The sequence below is a fragment of the Ixodes scapularis genome, unplaced genomic scaffold (genome assembly GCF_016920785.2).
Source record: "Ixodes scapularis isolate PalLabHiFi unplaced genomic scaffold, ASM1692078v2 ptg001739l_1__unscaffolded, whole genome shotgun sequence".
Taxonomy (NCBI): domain Eukaryota; kingdom Metazoa; phylum Arthropoda; class Arachnida; order Ixodida; family Ixodidae; genus Ixodes; species Ixodes scapularis.
This window is the reverse complement of record NW_024610190.1, coordinates 224999-249012: the sequence shown is the minus strand read 5'-3', so window position 1 is coordinate 249012 and position 24014 is coordinate 224999. Positions and strand designations below refer to the sequence as shown.

The 24014-nt window shown below is 45.9% G+C and overlaps 1 non-coding gene across 1 annotated transcript; it reads right to left on the bottom strand.

The window, feature by feature from the left end:
• Nucleotides 1-23276: 23276 nt before the first annotated feature.
• Nucleotides 23277-23349, bottom strand: Trnat-ugu. The gene has a single exon. It is a non-coding gene; the product is annotated as a tRNA-Thr (tRNA).
• Between the last annotated feature and the right edge of the window lie 665 nt (nt 23350-24014).

Sequence of the window (24014 nt, the reverse complement as noted above, 5' to 3'; positions counted from 1 at the left end):
CCCAAGGTCACGTGACCCCCAGAGGTCTCGTGACCCCTCCCCCAGGGTCACGTGACCCCCAAGGTGACACCCAAAGTCACGTGACCCCCTGAAGTCACGTGACCCTCCCCCCCCCCCCCCCCGAGGTCACGTGACCCCCCCCCCCCGAAGTCACGTGACACCCCCCAGGTCACGTGACACCCCCCAGGTCACGTGACCACCCCCAGGGTCACGTCACCCCCACCGAGGTCACGTGACCTCCCCGATGACGTCATCGTCACTGATGACGTCACCGGCATCCGCATCGTCATCAGTGATGATGACGATGACGATGCGGATGCCGGTAAGGTCATCAGTGACGTCACTGATGACGTCATAAGTGATGATGACGATGACGATGCGGATGCCGGTGACGTCATCAGTGACGTTACCGATGACGTCATCAGTGATGATGACGATGACGATGCGGATGCCGGTGAGGTCATCAGTGACGTCACTGATGACGTCATCGGTGATGATGACGATGACGATGCGGATGCCGGTGACGCAATCAGTGACGATGACGTCATCGGGGAGGTCACGTGACCTCGGCGGGAGTCACGTGACCCTGGGGTGGTCACGTGACCTGGGGGTGTCACGTGACTTCGGGGGGCATCCGCATCGTCATCGTCATCATCACAGATGACGTCATCAGTGACGTCACTGATGACGTCACCGACATCCGCATCGTCATCATCGCTGATGACGTCATCAAAGTCCGCATCGTCATCGTCACTGGTGACGTCATCAGTGACGTCACTGATGACATCATCGGCATCGTCACGTGACCCCCCCAAGGTCACGTGACCCCCCCCAGGTCACTTCACCCCCCAGTACCCTTCCCTCCTCCTCCTCAAGAGCTGCGCTCTAATTCGGTGTTACAGGGAGTTGTAAACGGCTTTCACTTTTTTTTTCCACTGCACTCGTTGACTGCACTAGAATGCGAGAGCCATTTTAATCCGTTCGTCGGGTGCAGTGAAGACAAAGGAAGTTTCCCTTCCATCTACCCATTAATTATTGCAATTATAACTCGGCCTTCTGAAGTCCCAGCGATTTTTTTGTTTTCTTGTCTCTCGGGATTTATTTGAGCATAGGTTTTGGTGGCACGCGATATCGAACCTAGGAGCATCGAGTATTATGACCATACGCAATTATGAATTCCTATATAAGGTAGATTTCGAGCAAAGGTAAAAACCAGGTGTTTACTTACTACGGCCATGCTTATTGTAAAATCCTCATTGTTCAAGAGCCCTTAATACTTTACTATTAAAATTTCGGTCCTTATTGGTCTTAGTGCATGCGTCTGGATTTCATGAAATTTAGTGGCCGTCATTAGTCCTCTTTGTCCGATTCGTGAAAAATGGGTGCCGCGGAAATAAAGGATTTTACAGTAAATTTCTTAAGCGCTTCACATCTGATAGTGTCACTTATTTAAAAACATCAACAGGACGACCTATGAAACGGCCTATTCCTGGACTGAATGACCACGCCACGCCTCGGGTCTTGAAGGGAGATCCGAAACACCGCTTTATGCCACATGTTTTACCTGGCTGGGAAGGAGCTAAAAGTAGATAATAACACATTTATCAGAAGAGACTTACTTCCTTAAAACGATCTCTATATTAACAGGATTGGACTTTTTTAAAGTGACCTATGTGTTTTAATAAACGTGGTGTCTATTGTTAAATTTGCCGGAACACGAAATAAAAGTTAGAGTTACGTCCGACGTAACTGTAGAAACATTTGCTTTAGTTACGTCCGACATAACTGAAAACTCATTATTCTAACATAGCTGCACAAAAAACTTTGTCTCCGAGTACGTTGGACTCAACCTTGAATTTTATTTTAGGTTACGCCGGACGTAACTTTAAAGGTAATACGTCTCGAGACCTCCGGCCTCAAAACGTCTTGTCTTTTCTTTCCCCAGAAGTCGCGGTTTTAAAGCAGCGCCGGGTTTAATAGGCTCCATTGTGTATCGCGGCTTTTTTAGCGAGAATACATAAGCAAGGTCTTGCTTCAAACAAAGAAAGCTTTATTAGCAGTATCACTTCTAAACATGTCGTTTTAAAGTTTTGTGCACCATTTTATGATGCCAGAGATGGAATGTTCCGCGGAGTTAGTTGACGGACCTGAAGACGAAAATGTATTTTATTTTTGTTACCATCCATAACGATTTGTACTCCACAAACTCTGCGAGACACTGTCGCAACATACGGGGAGGCTGTGCTGGGAGATGCGACGGGCCAGCTGAAGGATCCGCAAGATAAGACACTGAAGACTCCCGCTGTTGTATCAGTAGTTATTTTTCTATTCTATAATGTTTACGTTAGAATGTAACTCACAGGTTGTGTCAAACAACCCTTTGGCAAACCAGATCCTCGTAAAATTTCGGCGTATATAGTTGCACATTAGTTGCTAGTAACTACTGCATTTTTCTACAGTTATTTAGAGTACTGCAGCACCAGAAAAGAGGCAAATAGTCTCATATTACTGTTTTCAGGACGTCAAAATGAACGACAAAACATTTAGCCAGAGCTGTGTTACCTGGCTATTTTTTATACAATTGTTTACATAAGTGCTTAAGTAAAAGAAGAGGAAGAAAAGTCGGAGGTGGGGGGGGGGGGGGGGGGGCTAGCCTCCCAGCATCTGCATCATTTTGTTGAAAGTCAATTTGAAACATAGGCAAAAACCGGCAAAACCTCGGTCACCCGTTAATTTAATCGGCTGAATTGTCTGAAGAAAGAACCTATACTAACAAAATAACAAAATTGAGTGAACAAGCCCACTCCGAAGAATTTACTCCCAAACTGACCTGAAGAGCGATATTTGTTAGGTATTTTTTCTCATGCGGAGCTGGGAGGGCACGTCACAGTTAAAGATAAATTTCTGATTCCCTCCCAGTATGCCCACGCCATGTGTTTTGTGCTGTCGGCCAAACTTACGGCGTCCCACCAAGTGTTATGGCCTCTTTAATATGCACCATTATCCGGCATTATCCGTTTGACATCCATTTAATTTTTAAGCATGTAGAGAGTTTCTGGACTTTCTCAAATTTCTTAGGAAACGTTACAATGCCAACTGACCCTTGCTCAAATTCGCACGACTGTCCTAGATTGACATTTAAAACGTTGGAAAAAAGATTGCGACAAAAATAGACATGCCCATTGCTTAAATAATATATTTACGCCGGTTCTGAATGACTTATGCAAGCAAACGCTCAGAAAAATAAATTTTGTACGGCAAGGTAAACATGATATTAAATAAAATTAATTTACATGTCAGAATTGTGCCACTCAATATTCTTAAAGGGGTCGCTGAGCACCTTAGAAGCATGCTTAGATATCTCGAGGCGATAAGCATGTAACAAACTAAATTCACTTTGGAAAAACTGGTCAGCGAAATTTTTATATTGCGATGCACGTCATGAGTTAGCTAAACGAAAACTTTCTTCTATTGACCCTAATTCGAATGAAGCCTTGTCAAATTCCGTTGGTTGAAGATGTTCAACGTTTGAATAGTCGTTATGAAATCGTTGATATGTGATATTCTGGTGTTTTTGTCTACATAATGGGTGGCTACGCGAGGACTCTTTCAAATATCTCAAAATATTTTTTTTTAAATTATTCCCAGATCTTTAATTCCGAATTTGTTTATCTGAAATTGTATTAAACATAGCTGCCAGCAATTGAGAGTCGTCCCATTCGACGCGGAGATTGTTGAGCTTGTCAATTTGTATGAGAGTGAGTCACTTCGCATTCGCCATGCTGATTATCTGGCAGTTTAGACCCACGCAGTTTTCAGCAATGGGCGCACGGACAGCGTTCAATTTGCGTAGCGCTGGTGCACGCCTTAATACCTTGATTGGTGTAACCCTACTGTCCTACTAAACTTCTTAGGTTGAAGTTGCTCGACTTAATGTTTCGCGCTTGTTGACGCTGATTTTACATATATGGTCCACGTTCGCCTCACTAATTTGTGGACGGGTGCAAGTGTTCCAATTGCAACCCTGGTAGAAATTGTGACACTTGCAGCCATTCAAAAAGCTCAAAAAATTTCAACGCTTGAAATGGGTAGATCAGCTTGCCCGGAAAAGAAAGCACGGCTCATGCATATTAAGAAAGTGCAGCGCAACTTCCGTAGCCGCGCATTTAGAACGATCTATCGTCAGTATGCGCGGGATAATAATTACAGGCAGCGGGAGACATAGGCAGACGATGACAGACGGTGCAGCGTCGCTTCTAACACGAGTGGCATGCGATGACGGACGCCAAGAAACAATAGGCTTGCGTGTGGTGTGCGGCCGAGCAGCACCAGCAGGTCAAAAATTAATGGGCGGGCCGGGGCGGGCTCGCAGTAAATTGCGTTTCGTGACGTACATGCTATGTATTTTGTATTTTGGGAAATATTTTGTTTTGTGAAATGCGTGTCGTATCTAGCCACTAAAATATTTTAGGCACCCATGCTCCTTTAATTCACTAGATGCCAGGCGTACTAAGAATTTATGGGTAGATTCTGTTTATCACTGTAAGAGAAAGCGAAAGCAGTTTACCACTCCCTGTGAAGCCGAATTGGAGCGCAGCTCTTGAGGGGGAGGAGGGAAGGGCACTGAGGGTCACATGTTCTTGGGGGAGGGGGTCATGTGACCTCAGGGGGGGGGGGCACGTGACCTTTGGGGGTCATGTGACCCCCCTCCCTGAGGTCACCGAGGGTACCCGAGGTCCTCCCGAGGTCCTCCCGACGGAACCCGAGGTTCTCGCGAGGTCTTCCCGCAGGAACCCGAGGTCCCCCCGAGGTCTTCCCGAAGGAACCCGAGGTCCTCCCGAAGTCCTTTCGAATGAACCCGAAGTCCTCCCGAGGTCCTTCGGGAGGACCTCAGCTTCCTTCGGGAAAATTACCCATAATGCACCGCGCGGTTACGCCGACGGCAATGGCGACCCCGCTCAAGCCCGAAACGGGCGCCTAAAAGCTGCGCTGTAAAAAGAAAAAGCCGTTTCAACTCCTTGTAATGCCGAATTAGAGCACAGCTCTTGAGGTGGAGGATGGAAGGGTACTGAGGGGTGTGTATACCCCTCTTTCCTCCTCCTCACCTCCTTACCCTCCTCGTCCCCTCATTCTTGAATCTCCTCCGGGGGAGGGGGGGTACGTGACCTCGGGGGGGGGGGGAGGGTCACCTGACCCCCCATGTCACGTGAACCCGGGGAAGGGGGCTCGCGCGGTGCTTTATGGGACATTTCCCGTAATGCACCGCGCATCTACGCCGATGGCGACGGCGGCGCCGCACAAGCCGCAAACGGGCGCATAAGAGCTGTGCTCTAGAAATGAACGCCGTTTACAACTTCCACTAATGCCGAATTAGAGCGCAGCTCTTGAGGAGGAGGAGGGCAGGGCACTGAGGGTCACGTGCTCTCGGGAGGGGGCCGGGATCACGTGAACTGGGGAGGGGTCACGTGACCACCCCCCTCCCCGTGGTCACGTGGGGGGGTCACGTGACTTTGGGGGTGTCACGTGACCCCCAGAGAAATTTTAGAGTGCAGCATTTGTGGGCCCGTTTGTGGCTTGAGCGGCGTCGCCGTCGGCGTCGCTGTCGGCGTCGGCGTCACCGTCGGCGTAACCGCGAGGTCACCTGACCCCCCAAGGTCATGTGACCCACTCAGGTCACGTGACCCCCGAGGTCACGTGACCCCTGAGGCCACGTGACCCCCTGAGGTCACGTGACCCCCAAGATCATGTGACCCCCCGACGCCACCCGACCCCCCTTAGGTGACGTGACATCAAGAAGTCACTTATTCCTGAGTACGCTTCCATCCTCCCCCTCAAGAGCTGCACTCTAACCGGCGTTGCAGGGAATTGTAAACGGCTTTAATTTTTTTTCGCTAGATTTAGGGGAAAATTGGTTTGGCTAAATCTAGCGGGGAAATTTTTCCGCTCGATTTAGCGGGGAAACGTTTCCACTAGATTTTGCAGGGAATTTTTTCCGCTAGATTCAGTGTGGAAATTTCGCCGCTAGATTTAGCGGGGAAATTTTTTCCCTAAATTTCACGGGGAAATCGCTAAATTTGGCGTAGAAATTTTTCCGCTCGATTTAGCATGGAAATTTTTCCGCTAGATTTAGCGAGGAATTCTTTTTCCGCTAGATTTAGCGCAGAAATTGTTTCGCTAGGTTTAGCGGGAAAATTTTTCGCTATTATTAGCAGGAAAATATTCCGCTAGATTTAGCGGGGAAAGTTTTCCGCTAAGTTTAGCGGGGAAAGTTACCCATAATGCACCGCGCAGTTACGCCGACGGCGACGCCGACGCCGATGCCGCTCAAGCCGGAAACAGGCGCCTAAGAGCTGTGCTTTAAAACATTACAGTTCTTGAGCTTTTTCTTGACTAAAAATTATATCAATAACAGACAGCATGCAGGACTGCTGGTACACTTTCGGTAACTTGTTACAGACACAATCACCTTTGTGTGTTCTTATCTTTTTGGTTATTCAGCCTTATGCTTTAAAGATTGCCAAACAGTTTTTTTATATTTTTATACTCAAATGTCTTTCAGGCTTTAAGTTCAATCAATCAAGCATTTTGTTGAAAGCAAGAACAAAAAAAAAAAAAAAAAGAAACACTACTTTCTGTCGAAATGGTGCGTCTCGCTTGACAGGCACGGTTACGATACTTTTCACTGCATTGTGATTTATATAAAAAATTATATATTGTCTATCGTGTTTAATGCTATTATTACACTATATAAGGTTCTTGTTTAAGCAGCAGCTTTCTAGGAGCTGAGTACTAACTCGAAGAGAATATACGCTTTATTCCTAAAATTAATTTAGAGGTTGTCTTCGAGATGATGCTGAAACCGGTAATATTCCTGGTCGCGGTGCTACTGGCAGCTCAACAGTAAGTCTTGCGAGGCATTCGGTACGGGCGAGTCATATTGTAGCACATTGGCTCGTGTCTTGTTTTCACATCTAAAAATTTAAACCATTTCTCACACCGAGAAAAAAGTAAATGTAATGCAAGTATTCGTTTTCAGTGAGGAGAAATAAATTGATTAGTCGGAGCTGTTAAAGTTGCTATGTTTCAGAATACGTCATTGCCAAATCGGTTGGTTTGGTACTGTGGCTGTGACTTTAACTCTACCATGCAAGGGTGACTAATGGCTATTCCGCGGGACAAAATGTTAGCATGGATAGAAAATCGCAAAGTGTAGTTTCTTAGCTCCTGTTACTACACACAGTTTTATCATATGGTATTTCTTCAAATGCAACTCATCAGTAGTAGACATTGTGCTGTGAATATTTGAGTTTTCACTGCCTATATTTTCTTTAAAGGCGTGGCTAAGCATTGTCGCATTAGGAGAATCGAAAACCGGATTGTTTTCAAGGATTTCGCCAAACCCCGACTAAGATGAACTGGAGACTTTGTAAAGAGTAGCTGAATAGTCTTAGCATTAATTTCTTCTCATGTAAAGAACGCAAAGTAGCAAATTGGCACAATTTCGCATCAAAATAACGAGCCAGCTTTAAAAGTATTCATCAAACTAAAACAGGTCTTATAAAAATAAAAGAAACCGGCATATTACATAACGCACACTGTGCGGGAGATGGCCGACGGGAGTCTACAGTAAAAATTATGATATGGCTGGAAAAAATAATTTTGACCTTAAAAAAGATGACTGTTTCGCTCTAATGCAAGGTTGGAGCATTAATACACGTTCACGTCTCCCTTAATTAAAACACGCTATATAACTTCCGCTGTCGTATTTCACACGCTATATGCTATTCTACAAAGACGTAAGATTGAATATATTGGGCGTGATTTTGGAGTAATATATACCGAGCGGCGCTCACGCAATAGAGCACTTATTCATTGAAATGTACAAGATCACATAATATTTTATTATAACAAAATGCGTAAGCAAAAGCTCATACTTCAGTAGAAACTTGAACCATAAAGCTTTTAAATAAAGTCAGCGCTCCGTTAAAATATTCTTGTCAAACGTATTAACCAAGCACTCTCAAGACAGGCCCGCAGAGGACACTGAATCATTCTGCATTAGTATATTTAATCCACAAAATGCAAGCAGCTGGATATATATATGAATACTATTCACATTGCCACCAAACAACCATATCGTGCGTTTTTTTTTTTTTTTGTCGCGGCTTCTCGCGCACCCGTTGATCGGGTGAGCCTGGACACGTTACCGCTAAAAAGTAACGGTGTTACAGTTACAGTTACACAGGGGAAAGGAAGTAACCCTGTTACAGTTACAGATATTGAAATACTAAAATGTTAAGTTGTTCATGAAAGTTACGCCGTTACTTTTTCATTAGTTTACCGAATGATCAAATATTTTATGAAGTATACCACAATTAATAGGCGTTTGTTATGGAGTATATTTCTGATACGCATTAAGTTATAAGCGACAATGAATCTTCTGCTTTTAAGAAACCGAGGTTTTTATAATATAGTGAATATTTATTTTTGGCCCTTCCTATATTATATTTACCACACAAAAAGCGCCGAATCGGATCATAATTTAGAGCAATATTTCGGTAAAGTCACTGCGTGATTAGACGTCGATAAAGCACTTCTAGCTTTTCTGTATCAAAATTACAAGCGACTATAATTATTCACAATGGTGAGCCAACTGATGCCGGTTGATGATGCAAGAAGCATGAATAAATATCAGGCGAAGCTCTCCATCTTTTCATTATTTTTGTCACTCACCGATGAAGAACTCGAAAATAGACGCAACCACCATGAGATTTAGACGTGTAGGTGGGTGTATATCATCCGAAATATCCAACAGGCCTCGAGTTTACACTAACTAAATAAAAACCTTGTATTTTTCCGGCGAGAATTAAAGAAAATAAATAAATAAAACAATATCAAATGTAAGGTAAACAAAATGCACGTCGCGTGTTAGTGCAGTAGTGACTCGTTGCTCCAATCGCGTTTAACTGCATGTATACCATCTTTAATAAAACACAAAGCTTCACTTTAAACGCGAATGTCAATTTTCCGTCAATACTGTTCCCTCAAATACTCTATAATCTGTAATGCCGTGGCGTAAAAAAAGGTCTTATCGAGGTACAAACGGTGGGCTAAAATTCCAAATGGTTGTTCCTGTCTAGTTCGACACGTATTCTTTAGCGGTTCCTAGCCAAATCGGTCAGCCTTGCACTCCATCCCACCACTGCACATAAAAGAGACCACAACGGGAAACCACGACGCAGGCATTTGTAAATCAGCTGATGCCGAATGCCCCGGGGCCTGGCGAAGGGCGGCCCTAGGGATTGAAGAGAACTCACAAAAACTCAGAAAGACATAGATGTTTCGGGTTGATGCTCTTTCTTAAATAACAGAGCTCGCAATGCTGAGAAATGGGCAGGAAGTGGGTTACACAAGAACTACCAGTAATTGCTACATCAGAAACAGGAAGGCCAGTAAGAGAAGGGGGGGGGGGGGGGGACTAGGGCCAGACACAGATACCGGCAGAAGCGCATATTGGAGATGGACGATTCACATTAGAGGGAAAGATATGATTTGCAACAGAATGCTAGTTTTGGAAAATCAACTTGGTGATTGCCACCCAAATGTCAAAGGCGATTGAGTGACAATCACCGAAAACTGTCCTCCACTTATAGAACCGGCTCCCTCCATCGGACAACGAAATAATAAATTGTTTAAACATGCTGCGCTTTGTTCTATGTAGGCGCGCTTTCAGGCATAGTAAAAACACACGTTATTTTTTTTGTTGCTGTTTTTAGATTTTAGCTTCAGACGAGCTTTGTAGCACTTTCTCTTTCACGAGTGGCGAGACGATTTTTTTGTCGTGTTCCAAATAACTTTCCGTCGAACTATGCAAAAGAATCTGTGACGACATTACTCTTTTCAGTTGCATCCATAAAGTACCAACCTCTCTATAGTTTAAAATTATTTCGACCAAGTAGTCTAACATTACAGTTACAAGTTACCGTGAGAAGTGACTGGTTGCGGATAACGCGTTACTCGTATTTCGTTACTGCTCAAGATCGCTTTGGTTCATAAACGCGGAAGAGGAGAGCACATCTGGCTAGAAAACGAAATAGGTGATTGGGTACAGCCGCAAGAAGAGTAGAGCTACGAGGCTAAGACAATGCACTCGACAAATATCTGAAGAAGGCGTTAATGGTGACAGAAATTCGGTATCCGCCAGATTTAACGCACGCTGCCCTGCTAAAAAAACATAACATTTGAAACTTTAATGGGTTTCAAACTGGTCAGCCCGTCAACCCATCTGGGGTGTAGGGATACGTGTACCTATTTGATACACGTACCTCTTTGGTATGGGTAGCCGTTTTATACTGACACCTGTTGGATACGTGTAAATATCCGATACCGCACCCGCTTGATACGGGCAGCCGTTGGAAGCGGGCACGTTTTGTGGAAGCCAGTGGCTTCCATCCCCTGAGCAGGTGTATGCCACAGACGTGATGGCCGAAGTCGACTGGTCTCTAGCCCGCTCGTTCTCTATCGATCGACACGCGGCCGCAACGTCTCGGAGCTGTGGTGGCGCTGCAATGACGCCGTAGCCGGGTGTTGTGGGCAGAAGGTCGCACGTTTTGCATGGGCATCATAGTATTTCACCATGCCGCAAAGCTGTGTTGCCGTTGTTGCACCGAAAGATATATAAAAAGTAGCTGTGTGAGGTTCCACAAGTTCCCGGCGAACACTGAAAGGCGCAGAAGCTGGATAATATCCGTGGATTGAAAAAAAAGAAGGTTGCCTCGCGAGGACGATCGCTTGTGGAGCAAGCACTTTCTTGTGGTCAAGTGCGACAGCCACTTCAATTTCTTTCTCCAGGCTTGCTTATGTGCAGAAATACCGTTGTCTCATGGAGACCACCCAGATTTTGTTCCCACGGTGTTCGTGCACAAAGCACTAAACAGGTGTTCGTCGGTGGCTCGCTACGCTACCAAGCGGAAAGAAATCGGAAGAAAAACGAACAAAGTGTTACCGCTGTCGTGCCTTGTGGGCATGAGTGTAAGAAAAATATCATAGCTTGACTTGAAGGACGCCTTGTGCATTGTATCAATTAACAAATACCCTTTCGCAGACCTACAGTCTGCTGATCCCGCAGGCAGCGCAGAAACCGGTTCGAAGGGATCGTAGACTGCGAGACACTCGTACGCCTGCACCGTGCCAGCATGCACCAGTTTGGAGCAAAAATTAATGAAGTGACGACCCGGGCCATCGACATCGGTGGCAGAAACTTCCCGACGGAACTCCAGCAGGCTTTCTTTACGGCGTATAAATCGTCGAAGGCAACGCCGTCAAAAAAAAAAAAGTTTTCTCGATACTGCCGCCGTTCCAGCCTGGGTAGCGAGCTCAAATAGTCGGGCATAATATACGATATATGTTAGCATGAAATACGACGCGCGAATAAAGTTAGAAGCGTCCCTAAGACGTCAACAACGAGTACGCGCCACACATTGAAATGACGAAAACACGGAGAGTCATTCAAATTCTTCCCACAAGCTTCTCCGCATGCGCGGCCTTCCGCCCGAGTTGCTAAACAGAGCTGCGCCGTGTGTCGGTCTGTACTGTTCGGTAGAGTTCGCCACCGTGCTGACCATCCCTCTCGCACTCCTCCGTGCGCCTCCTGTTTCGGGGACCAGGGACAGATTCCGCGGGCACAGTGGGCGTTCCCTCCTCTAAGTGCACGGCCGTCTGGCAGAGAACTCTGGATAAACAGCAAGCCTCGCAAACATTCACGGCTGTACGCAATCAGCAAACACTACCCGCCCCCTCCAACTGCCCGCTTATCTTTATGTGACGCACAATGCAGCATTTTGTAGCAAATCCAGACTAAAAGAGTAGAAGGATGGCAGGCCGGAACTGTGATAGGATAGGAGGGTAAGATAGCAGTAAGCCAAAACCACGTAGACAGAAGACCTCCACATGGTCTCCTCTCCCTCTATGAAAAGTCATCAGAGTCGGATCGCGCTAACTCGTCCATTGGGCCGAGCCCGACCTTCCACGCGCTGATTGAACAGGAGCCCCAGCCCTTGTCATCTCACGCCTCCATTGACCTGACTGCGATGACGCGTTTGGAGGCCTTCTTTCTAGGTGGTGTTGAGTAAGCCCACTGCCCGCGATTAGCACTTCTTGGACGCGCAATGGGGACTGCGCGCCTATTACTAGGTCGCGTGTTAGCCCACCCGGGCCCCCGTTTACGGCGCTTTGCGGCGCCAGACAGCGGCTGGCGCATTAAAAATATTAACCCACCTGGCACACCCGTACACACCGCTTCACGGTCCACCGCAGGCGGCCCAAATCGCGCTGTCCCCAATTACACCTCTGTAAAGTCGATTCCACAGCCCGCGCTCTCGTGTCTCGCTTAAGGTTTATACGACACGTGACGCCGAAACCTGCAATTTTGTTGCCTTGTCCCGCAATCGCGGCCATAATTTATTGTTTGTGCGCCTCAAATGCATACATATATTTTTCGCTTGACATGTTATTTCATACTCTGCTCTTCGGCACATGCTTTCTCTAGCCATCCGACGCCATGGAGAGAACCTGATGATTTTCCGCCGTTCAGTGTGTACTACTTTGTTTTCAGAGCTAACGCTTCCAGAGTCACAAATACTCCGCATGCAAAACCAGAGAGCTGTCAAATTCCGGTAACAACAAAACATTTCTTAAGTCCCCAAATATTGACATTATAGCGTTGTCGCAATGATAAATTAGGCAGGCGAAAAGACATACGTAACGCATGTTGTATATGATGTATTAATAGGGACAATTGTCTTAAAGTGTTCGTATCTTTATTAAAACTTTCGCCAGTAGAATATTTTAAGTGTTTTCTTACATGAAAACTTAGTCAAGCCGATAAGCAGAGCCACGCAGTTTTTGTTTGGAATAGATCGCGGTAATGTTGACACTCAAAATATTATACGCGTGTAGTTCTGAGAAAAAATGAACACTTTGAAAGTAATTTTACACTCGCGACTTAAAAGCATTTAACGGTAGGCAGTTATGTCGCGGTAAGAGGATTAAAGTTTGTAAGTAGAACAATGTTTATTACCTCCTTTATAAATCAGGCAAATTGCGAACTGAACAAATATCATGTTGGTGACAAGAATAGGGACAGCACGATATTATCTCTCAACTAGAATTAACAATCTTTAAGTGCCCTAGACCGTTATTGCTGACCCAGCCAGTGAGTTAATGAAGGTAATGATAGTAATATGACTATGGCAGATATAAAGAAAGGGCAAGTGCCAAGGCTAACCCTGCGGAAGGGGCCATGAATGATGTCTCTGCGTAACCGCTTCTTTTGAGGAAAACAGGACTCGAATATTTAAAACCTCAAAATATTGACAGGAAAAAGGCGCACAAACCAGGAACAAAAATAATCGCACGCAATAATAGTTTTTTTTTACAAACGCACAAGAAACACCTAGCCACGCCAAAGAATAAATCTAAAATCAGATGTTAATTTCCGTTCGAAGAACGTCACTCGGCCGCCCTAGAAAACGACTAGTGTTTTTATTATACCACGTCGACCTCTTTTGTAGGAACATGGTCATCCTACTCGAATAACCAAAAATATGTCTTGGAATACTCATGTTATCTATATTCATAAAAAAAACTATGCAAAGTTTTCTGAATAATGAATAAATTCAGATGCATAGTTGCGGTAAATATTAAAACAATAATTTACAATGCGTTGTTTCACCCTGGGCTTTGCTACTCCCACCTGGTGCGGGGTTCGACTCTAAAGGGCAACATTTACAAGTTACGCCTATTACTGAAGGAGGCACTTAGTATAATCGCAAAATGTTCCACGTGAATATTAGTCCCTTCCTCTTTTTGAAAAACATAGTAATTGATATAACCAATTTGTATGCGCATAGACTCATAGCTAATTATCAACGATCCGTAAGGGAAAGTAATGTAATTTATTTAAATCTTGGTAATCTAGAAGCGAACGAGTCTGTAAACCCATCGCGACATAGACCCCCCCGGAGTATTTCCTATTGAAGGACAAATTTCGGTCTACAAAGATATCGCCACCAATTACCACTTTTATGAAACACTCTGTGTTCCCGTGATATTGAAATACACTCTGTTAGTCATCGTTCCATTCAAGAAGCATTATAATAAGTAACCGACACTTTTTTGTATACTGTTGATTGCGATACACCTATAGAGAGGCATACACCTCTGTATATGTCCATGCCAATGTATGTGTGTGCATATTCATTCTTTTTTGTCTGTGTGTGCCCAGTGCCGTTCTTACCTTGTACTGGGCGCTGGGACTCCTCAAGCTGCAGGCGTGCAGCTTTTTTTTCCAGCGCCTGTGTCACAGATGTACTGTTTGTGGGAAAATAAACGAATTTGAATTCTAATCTGAACCAAAAAAAAAAAGTTTTTCCTAGATAACGAGCTGCTGGGAAATATGACCGTCGAATCAAGCGCGTTTGCTTGAAAGTCCTCTATGTGCTTTGTTTAGAAGATGGCCGTCGTTACATGACCCTAATGCTTAGATGGGAATAATATTTCAGTTCATGTACAGTCGCCCATTTTTTTAATAATATCACGCGAGCGTCGCTGTGCCGCGCTGTGCCGCGGAGAATTGCGGCGTCACGGGAGAGATTAGGAGCGTGCGCACAAAACTCTATCCGGTGCTAGCGTGGTCTGCTAGGCTATTCTGTTGACCGCACACATCCCCTGTTCCTTATCTGCTGGCATAGCTGACCGCCTCTAAGCAAGGATCTGAACAGCGCTTGCTTGCGTGATGCCGTGATACTGTTCAGGCGTGAAAGGAACCGCGCGTCATCTCCTTGAATTTTGTTTTTTTTACTCTTTTATTTTTTTATTGCGTTTCCTTTGTCAGCGAAAAAAAAAAAAAAGAAAAATACGATGACACGACAAGCTGAATGCAACGATGCATTCAACTATATACCGCAGCCAATGCTACGAGCCATCAAAATGAATCTAGCGCTGTCACCCTGCCACGGGACATCGTGCTTCCACGTGCAGTTGTACCCAACAGGAAGGTCACGTGACACACTATTTCCGATGGACTGGTGAAGATGGCTCGTAGCGTCGGCTGCGGTATAACACAAAGTAAAACGGCGTATAAACAATCAGTGCAACGCGCTCCTTTGCTACGGACCAGGGGCTATGTGCCATCAGCGGAATAGCCTAGCAGACGACGCTCCTCGGAAAGGGCTTTGTGCGCACACGCTCAATCTCTCTCGTGACGCCGCATTTCTTCGCGGCACGGCACTACGTTCGACGTTAGCGTGATAATATTAAAAATTGGGCGACTGTACATTGCAATTAAAATGACCATGAGATAACTCTAGCCTGGGGTCTTGATGCTTTTGCGGCAATCAAAAAACAAATATGTCCTGTAGATAGGCAATCTACCGTTTTACAGATAAGCTGATCGATACTATTTGAAACGTTTGCATCTATATGTGTGAGGTGGTTAAGTTCGGCAATGATTGTACAGTGAGGGTAGACCTTCAAATGATCTCTGTACAAAGCCGTCGTAATATTATCTGGAATATTGGAATACTATAGGAAGTGGTATCCAATTTATCCAAAGTTATGCGAATGGCTGCCCTATATTGACAACATTGACAGCTAATTATCACTTGAGTAGAAGTGGTATCCACATTATCCAAAGAGTTGTCAATAAAGGTCAAATATTCCACATCACTCGAAGACGATTGGTACTCCTCTGTTAGTGGTATAAGATTTATTTGACGGGTGCCATACACTGCCTAATATTGCAGCAGAACACCCATTGACAGTCTATCGGAAGTGATATTCGAAGTATATAAGCTGACGCCAATAAGTGTCCATTTTTGGACAGTGCTTGAATTTCATTGGCTCTACAGTGGAATTGTTTTTAGAGCGCAGCTCTTGGGCGCCCGTTTCCGGCTCGAGCGACGTCGCCGTCGGCGTAACCGCGCGATGACAATAACGATGAGGATGACGTCATCACAATGACGTCATCGTCATCGTCACTGATGACGTCACGGATGACGTCATCAGTGACGACGATGACAGGGGCTATTTTGGTGTGCTTTGTGTCTCGTGCGATGATCATCGAGTGGTGCGCTACAGAACAGCTTGGGCACTCAGAGAAAACGTGGGGCATTGCTGGCCGGCTCCTTTTCCAACAAAGTTTTTTCGTGTGGAAATATTTTTTATTATTATGTTCATCGGGCGTCTACATTATTGGTGACCGGACCAACTGCAGCCATAACAACGGAGTCGAAAGCAGTGAGCACGCTCTTCAGCAACTGGATCCACCGCGGTTGTGACGATTCCCAAGTTCTGGGCCTTTGATCGTGTACTTTGATGCGTATCAGTAGAAAACAAGTTTCGACATCCCCGAACCAGCTTCTAAACACGACAGTATGAAGTCCTCATCGAAGCCCTACCACAATAAGCTGCCACTGAGGTACGGGACAAACTCCACTTTCTTCTCGGCGAGTGGAGTTTGTCCCGTAATTTAGTGACAGCTCTTGCCAAAGGGGGTTTCGTCAGTCGCCTGGTCGCTTCCGAGAAGCGACGCCTTTAGCAACTTGTCAGCGTTCAAAGATTAGGTGGCCGCCGCCTATCTCAGTTCTTTTCGTCTTCTAGAGAATCTAATGAGCTACAGGTTAGCTTCAATCGACGCAGACTTTCTTCAACGTTTTTTCTCCAACTGCCGCCGGCACCTGTAGCACCGGTCTCGCAGAGGCCCACAGGCTACCGCCAGCGGAACTCGCCGAGCTGGCCGATGACCAACCGAACCGTGGCGCCAGCGGTTCCCCCATTGCTGTTAAAGAGCCGTCCCTGGACCTAGTGTCTTACATCGCAGGGCTACGCGGAGCATTACAGGAGTTGACCACCGCGGTATTACAGCTTCGACGAGACTTCAGCCAGCGAACAGACCTGATCTTGCGTCGTTCAAACGACCTCCCACGACAACGCATTAGCCACTAAAACTCACACTGATGTTCTACATTGCCCCGATCTTGTGGCAACCTCCTCGGCCAGTATCACCTTCAGTTTAATTTATAGGCCTGCCACTGTCGCCATTCTTCTTCTTGGAACAAGGAAGCGGGACAGCCGGTCACTAGCGGTGGCGAGCGACCCATACAGTCCTACCAGCCGCCTTTTTCGCGTTCGTGACAAGATCACCAGTACACAGTTTCTAGTCTACAAGGACGCAGAAGTGAGCATAATTGCGGCCAGCATATTCGACCACAGAAATCTCGCCGAAATATACTCGCTGCGGGAGGTCAATGCTTCACCTATGGCAACATATAGACAAATATCGCTGACCTCAAACCTTTGTCCAAGATGTCCTTTCAGAGCTTCTTCTTGGTGGCAGTCGTGGGGTACGCCATCAAACATGCCAATTTTTACGCCATTTCATCATGCTGGTAGATATCACAAACCGACCACCCATCTACACGGTCTGGCAAACATGCATGTTGGGCATCTTATCCAGAATACAAACACTCAATCCAAACTTCCTGAAACCTGCACCAAATTAGTTCACCTGCTTTCTCAACACTTGCCAGAAACTTGCATATCATAAAAAACAGAATAATTATCAAATCATGCAGTTACACAATATATGCTTACATCCGAACCGCCAGCAAATTTCCGACACCTCGTCTTGGACCTGAAAAGCTGCGAGTGGTTGCTGATGAATTTCAGCATATGCTCCATCACGAAATTGTGCGCCCCTGGTTCAGTTCCTGGTCACTGGGCCTTCATATGACGTACAAGAAGACCGGTGACAAGTATCCGAGCGCCGCTTAACGCGTTCACAATATCAGATCGCTACGCCATTTCACATGTAAGGGACTGCTTAATTTGTTTTATTAGGCACAACCATCTACTCCAATATCGAATTCGTCAAGGCATACCACTCAATTCCCGCCAAGCCTGCTGCAATACCGAAAACGTATAACAGCAGGTTTTGGTTTCTTTGACTAAGTTTGGATGTTTATTAGGTGTCGTAATGCGGCCCAAACATTTCAACGTTTTCTAAAGGACGTTATCCGAATACTATAGTTTACTTCGCTCACGAAAACTACCAACTCGTCGAAAGTAATGACTCGGAAGAACACAAGGGCAACTTATGTACATTTTTGCAGGCTTCGTGATAACGGGATCATCATCAACGCGGGCAAGTGTGAATTCTGCTTGGTCTAGCTTAAGTTTATTGGCCTCATAGACAACCTAGGAATCCAGCCACTGCCAGGCAAGGTGCAGGTTGTTGTGAACTTTCCACTTCCAAGAACAAAACACGTCGTACGGAGGTTATTTGTAATGGCGAACTTTTAAAGGCGTTTTCTGCCATACTCCGCAGTACTACTGCACTCTTAGGATGCCCTACTCTGCAATTCTGCCGCTGAAAGGTTACTGCTGCCTTGGCCCCCTTATGCAGAACTCGTGCTTGTCAAGGTCAAGACAGAACTCGCCGACGCCACGCTACTTTATCAAACCTCACCAGAAGCTATGACGTGCCTGATTGTCGATGCCTTTAGTGCCACAGCTGGTGCCATCTTTCAGCCGAAAACCAACAACAGCTGGTCTCCCACCGCCTTCTTTTCGCGAAAGCTGCAAGACACCAAAAGACTCAACTGCACTTTTCGCAGAGTTGCTGGCACAATATTTTGCTGCGAAGCATTTTTGGCGCTCTCTAGCTAGACGCCCCTGTACTATTTCCAACAACCACTACCACCTCGCCGATGCCATTCTGTTGCCTAGCCAAAACCACGCAACGGGAAAGTTTCACCACTTTAAGTTTAAAGCAAAATACACCACTGAAATTGGCCACGTGAATGGGCAAGGCGACACCGATGTCGACACATTAACTTGGATGGTTCTCAACGCGATTGCTTCCGGAAAGACCCGGTTCTCCTTTTCTGAGGTGACTAAGGCCCCAAGAAAGACAAAGATTTGCGGTCTATGTGTGACGTTGGCACATCACCCCTCTTTGGGGACGAACATTTTCAGATCACGGTGTCACCCTCGCCTGTGATACGCCCAATGGAACTTATCAACCATACGTTCCTCAAATACTATGTTGCGCAGTCTTTCTTTCACTGCACTCTCTTTGCCACCCTTGTGTTCGATCAACGAAGGAGCTAAGCACGAGCAGTCTTGTTTGACAAAGCTTCAGAGCCGACATTCGTTATGGGGTGCGGTCCTGCGATGCGTCCCAACCCTTGAAAGTGCTCGAGACAAACACACACACTTTTTGGCAAGTTTCCTTTTCTATCACAGCGGTTCGAACAAGCGTACGGAGATATCGCGCGACCATAACCACCGCACCGGGGCTACACATATCTACTCAGCAGTGTTCACCGTTTATCGCGCTCGCCAGAGATATTTCTTATGGAAAAGATCGCAGAAATGATAACTAGAGCAATTATTTTCATCTTGATAAGCAGCTTCGGCGTTCCTTCAATTGTGACGACAGACCAAAGACGGCAATTTGAGTCTTCTTTCTTTCTACAGGTGATACCTATCCTTGGGGCCCCAAAACTTGCAGTTCTGACTAAAATTTTGCAGAAAACGAATTACTGAAATGTTTCCACCGACGCAGACATTGCCTGACACCTGGGTGGGCAACCTGCCTTTCGTGCTTCTTGGATTACGGTCAACATTAAAACCTGACCTTGGATGCACAGCGGCAGACCTTGTCTACGGCTCCCCACTTCGTTGAGCGGCCAAATTGTCGAGCCTACCATTATGGGCAAGGTTTAATTTACGTCATTTGCCACGAATTAAGTAGACAGTGCCAACGCTAAGCCCGTTACCGTCACGCCACCAAGCTCTACATAAGGTTTTTCAGTAACCCGTTCTTGTTAAAGCTTCTTATGTTTTTATCTGAAAATACGCCCATCAGAAGCTCCTGGAGAACTGATACGACTGGCCGTTACTTGTAGCTGATAGATCACCTGGGGACCATAGTCTCAGAGGTCGTGGTTGTACAGGCAGTTATCAGCGCGTTCGCCGACGTCAACGTAGCTGGGCGGTCCCGTATCAAACTCTCAAATAGCGTTACGCAAACGTTTTGTGAATAGCCACACATTGAAGGACTCTGGTAAAAAATGTACTCTATATCATCCTCCACTCACCTCTGATACTGATATATGTTACCTTTTCTTGTTTCAGTGCAGTAAAAATGAAGAATGCAATAAGCCTCCTTGCAAATATTGCAGACACTACTTGTTTGGTTGGATTGCCTCCAAGTGTGATGGGTAAAGTGTGCGCACATTAAGATGCACGAATAAACATGCAATGCATCATTGTAGAACGTATTTTATTTTAAAGCCTAGCATATTTGATTAATGATTATCGCATTCCGAAAATTATAAAGAATATACTGTTTACGCACCTCACAATAAATAGTGTAAGGTGTGACTGGATACGTGGCTTGAAACAACATATCAAACAAAACAAACTGCTTCATATTGCCGCGCGCGCAGCTGGACAAATAGGCAGCGTGCGCGTGGCCTAATGGTTATCGTACTGGCCTCCCACGCGAAAGCTAGGGTGTGATTCCTGGGAGCAACGTGTCTTTTGTTTATCCCTGCATTTTAGTGTTCTGGCAAATTCGAGAATCCTGGTGCTTGTTCGAGGTGCGAAAGTTCTGCGCGTTGAACTTTCTGCGCCGATTGTTCCAGAAGCTCACGCGTGTATATAGGGGCTTCGGGTAGCGAACCAGTTTCAGTTTCGCCTCGGCGTTCTATCCCGCTGCTTCGCCGCCTTCGACGCCCGCGACGCTCTGTTGTTATCTTTCTTTCTCCTTTTATTTTTGGGCACAAGTTCGTCCCCATTAAACGTTCACTGCCTCATCACTTGTCATTCGTGGCAATAAGATGCAAGTATGGCAACCAGCTACTTTCCTACAGATATGTGTGCTGGTTGTGCGTATCCGCTAAATAAGTTGGATTTTCACTGCACGCAACCAAGCTGAAAAATAATTCCGCTGGATATATAACTAAACAAGTCTTTACTGGAAGCCTATCAAACTTGTCTCTCAACTGGATATGAGAGATTCAGTATGCACAATAAGATACTATGCAGAAAGTAACATGTCCATTCTCGCGGATGAAGCAGTTTATTAAATATTAAATTACTAAAACTTTGTAAAAATAAAAGTGTGTTCTTTCGCAAAAAGTATAACATAAGTACTCATAATTCATAACTTTTCACTGGAGCAACGTGACACTGTCACTTTGTTGGTCAAGGCTTGCGTGAAGCAATTAGTCGTGTATGTGAAATCACGCCTTCAAGTTAAGAAGTTTATGACAATCATAGCAACGTTTGCTGAGGTATATAAAACCTTGATGCTACACGCCCATCTTTTAAAAAAAGAGAAAATAAGGTATACATGGCGAAAACTCCCCGGCAAAAAAGAAATAATTCGAAAATAGTAAACTTTTGAATTTATATTATATTATGAAGAAAATATGGCGTTTCTTCTACATCATTGTATCAGTTACGTAGTGACACACAATGTTCTATGCCGGGCAGCTCAACTGAGCCGGTGTTTATTGCCCTATCGTTTATATACACTGCAAGGGCGTCGTCGTAGTTGCTAGTAACACGCCGCCAGTAGTGTATTATGATACACGATTGAGTCGGAAGTAAACAAAATCTGGTCACATACACGTAAGTAAACAAATTCCGCGCGCGTACTCGGCACGTGCCTTGGTTCCATCCTGTATCATCCTCCCACGTGACCATGACGTCACTTTCCCACGCCCCGTTCCCACGCCAACGCCCCGTTCCCACGCCCACGCCCTCTCCCGTGGCCCGGTCCTTGGACCCCAAATTTCGGGAGCTGTCAATCATTCGACAGAGTCACATGATGATGACGTCAGATGTCGGGTGGCCCCCACATGACGATGACGTCAGAGGACGGGTGGTCCTCGGACTCCAAATTTCGGGACCTGTCAATCATTCGGTAGTCACGTGATGATGACGCCAAAGGTAAGGACGACACTCGGCACCGTCCTCCCACGTGACGTCCCATTTCCACAGCCCCCTCCCATGGCTCCGTCCTCGGCCTGTTTAGAAATGTTTCCAGAGGGTACGAATTGACTTGAGAGGGTGACGTCACATGATGATGTGATAACATGGGACGATCACATGACGCGACATCGCCACAAACTATGTAGGCCGACAAGCATGATCATGTCCCATGGCACAAGATTATTCCCTCCCTCGACACAAAGATAGCGGATCCCATGAGGCGTTAACGGACGGTCTTTTTTCAAAGTTCTTTGAAGGACGTCCCATAGAAACACTGCGTCCCAGCAGTTGAGGAACACATGCTCTAGTGTTTCCGGCTGTTTACACAAAAGACAGTTCACTGACCACACTACAGAGATACCTTTCCCTTCCAGCCACACTTTAACCGGCAGGGTTTCACTATGCAGCTTAAAGAAGAAAGTTTTGGTGTAAGCGGGGACCAACATTCGCTTGACACGTTTTAAAACATCCTGCCCCTTTCCCGCGTTGAACACCGAACGGTACAGCGGAATGGGAAGGAGAGAAACAATGAAGTCTTTGGTCAGCCGTTTGCGCGACACACTGGACAGATATTCAAGTGAAAAACGAGCCACTAGAAACCGGTAGGAGGAAACAACCTCATTCAAATAACCTCGCACATCGGGGCTTAGGTCTACGTCTGTCGAGACAATAAACTCGTGCAGCGCACTGCGCAGCCGCAGCTGAATGACCGTGCGTAAAAAGCTGTCCTTTTGGTCCCTTAGAAAAATAAACCTTTTCACCATGGTTATAATGCAATTAAATGCAAAGGGGCAAGCGAGCTGGACAATACTGATGAAAATAATCCCTGGAGAAGGGGAACAAGGGGGACAAAGGACAAACGTAAATCTCCAAACACAGCTAGGTGACTGGTGAGCGACCGAAAAAATCCGCCTGGTCCGGGTATCGAACCCGGGACCTCTCCATTACAAGTGGAGCGCTCTACCAACTGAGCTAACCAGGGGTTAGACGTCAGTAGAGCAAACGGGTTTTATCAGCTGCCACCAGTCTAACACCAACAAGGGTGAAGCTTGCAATTTAAGGTTATGGTTATAATGCAGTTAAATGCAAAGTGGCAAGCGAGCTGGACAATACTGATGAAAATAATCCCTGGAGAAGGGGAACAAGGGGGACAAAGGACAAACATAAATCTCCAAACACAGCTAGGTGACTGGTGAGCGACCGAAACAATCTGCCTGGTCCGGGTATCGAACCCGGGACCTCTCCATTACAAGTGGAGCGCTCTACCAACTGAGCTAACCAGGGGTTAGACGTCAGTAGAGCGAACGGGTTTTATCAGCTGCCACCAGTCTAACACCAACAAGGGTGAAGCTTGCAATCTAAGGTTATGGTTATAATGCAATTAAATGCAAAGGGGCAAGCGAGCTGGACAATACTGATGAAAATAATCCCTGGAGAAGGGGAACAAGGGGGACAAAGGACAAACATAAATCTCCAAACACAGCTAGGTGACTGGTGAGCGACCGAAAAAATCCGCCTGGTCCGGGTATCGAACCCGGGACCTCTCCATTACAAGTGGAGCGCTCTACCAACTGAGCTAACCAGGGGTTAGACGTCAGTAGAGCAAACGGGTTTTATCAGCTGCCACCAGTCTAACACCAACAAGGGTGAAGCTTGCAATTTAAGGTTATGGTTATAATGCAATTAAATGCAAAGGGGCAAGCGAGCTGGACAATACTGATGAAAATAATCCCTGGAGAAGGGGAACAAGGGGGACAAAGGACAAACATAAATCTCCAAACACAGCTAGGTGACTGGTGAGCGACCGAAAAAATCCGCCTGGTCCGGGTATCGAACCCGGGACCTCTTTATTACAAGTGGAGCGCTCTACGAACTGAGCTAACCAGGGGTTAGACGTCAGTAGAGCAAACGGGTTTTATCAGCTGCCACCAGTTTAACACCAACAAGGG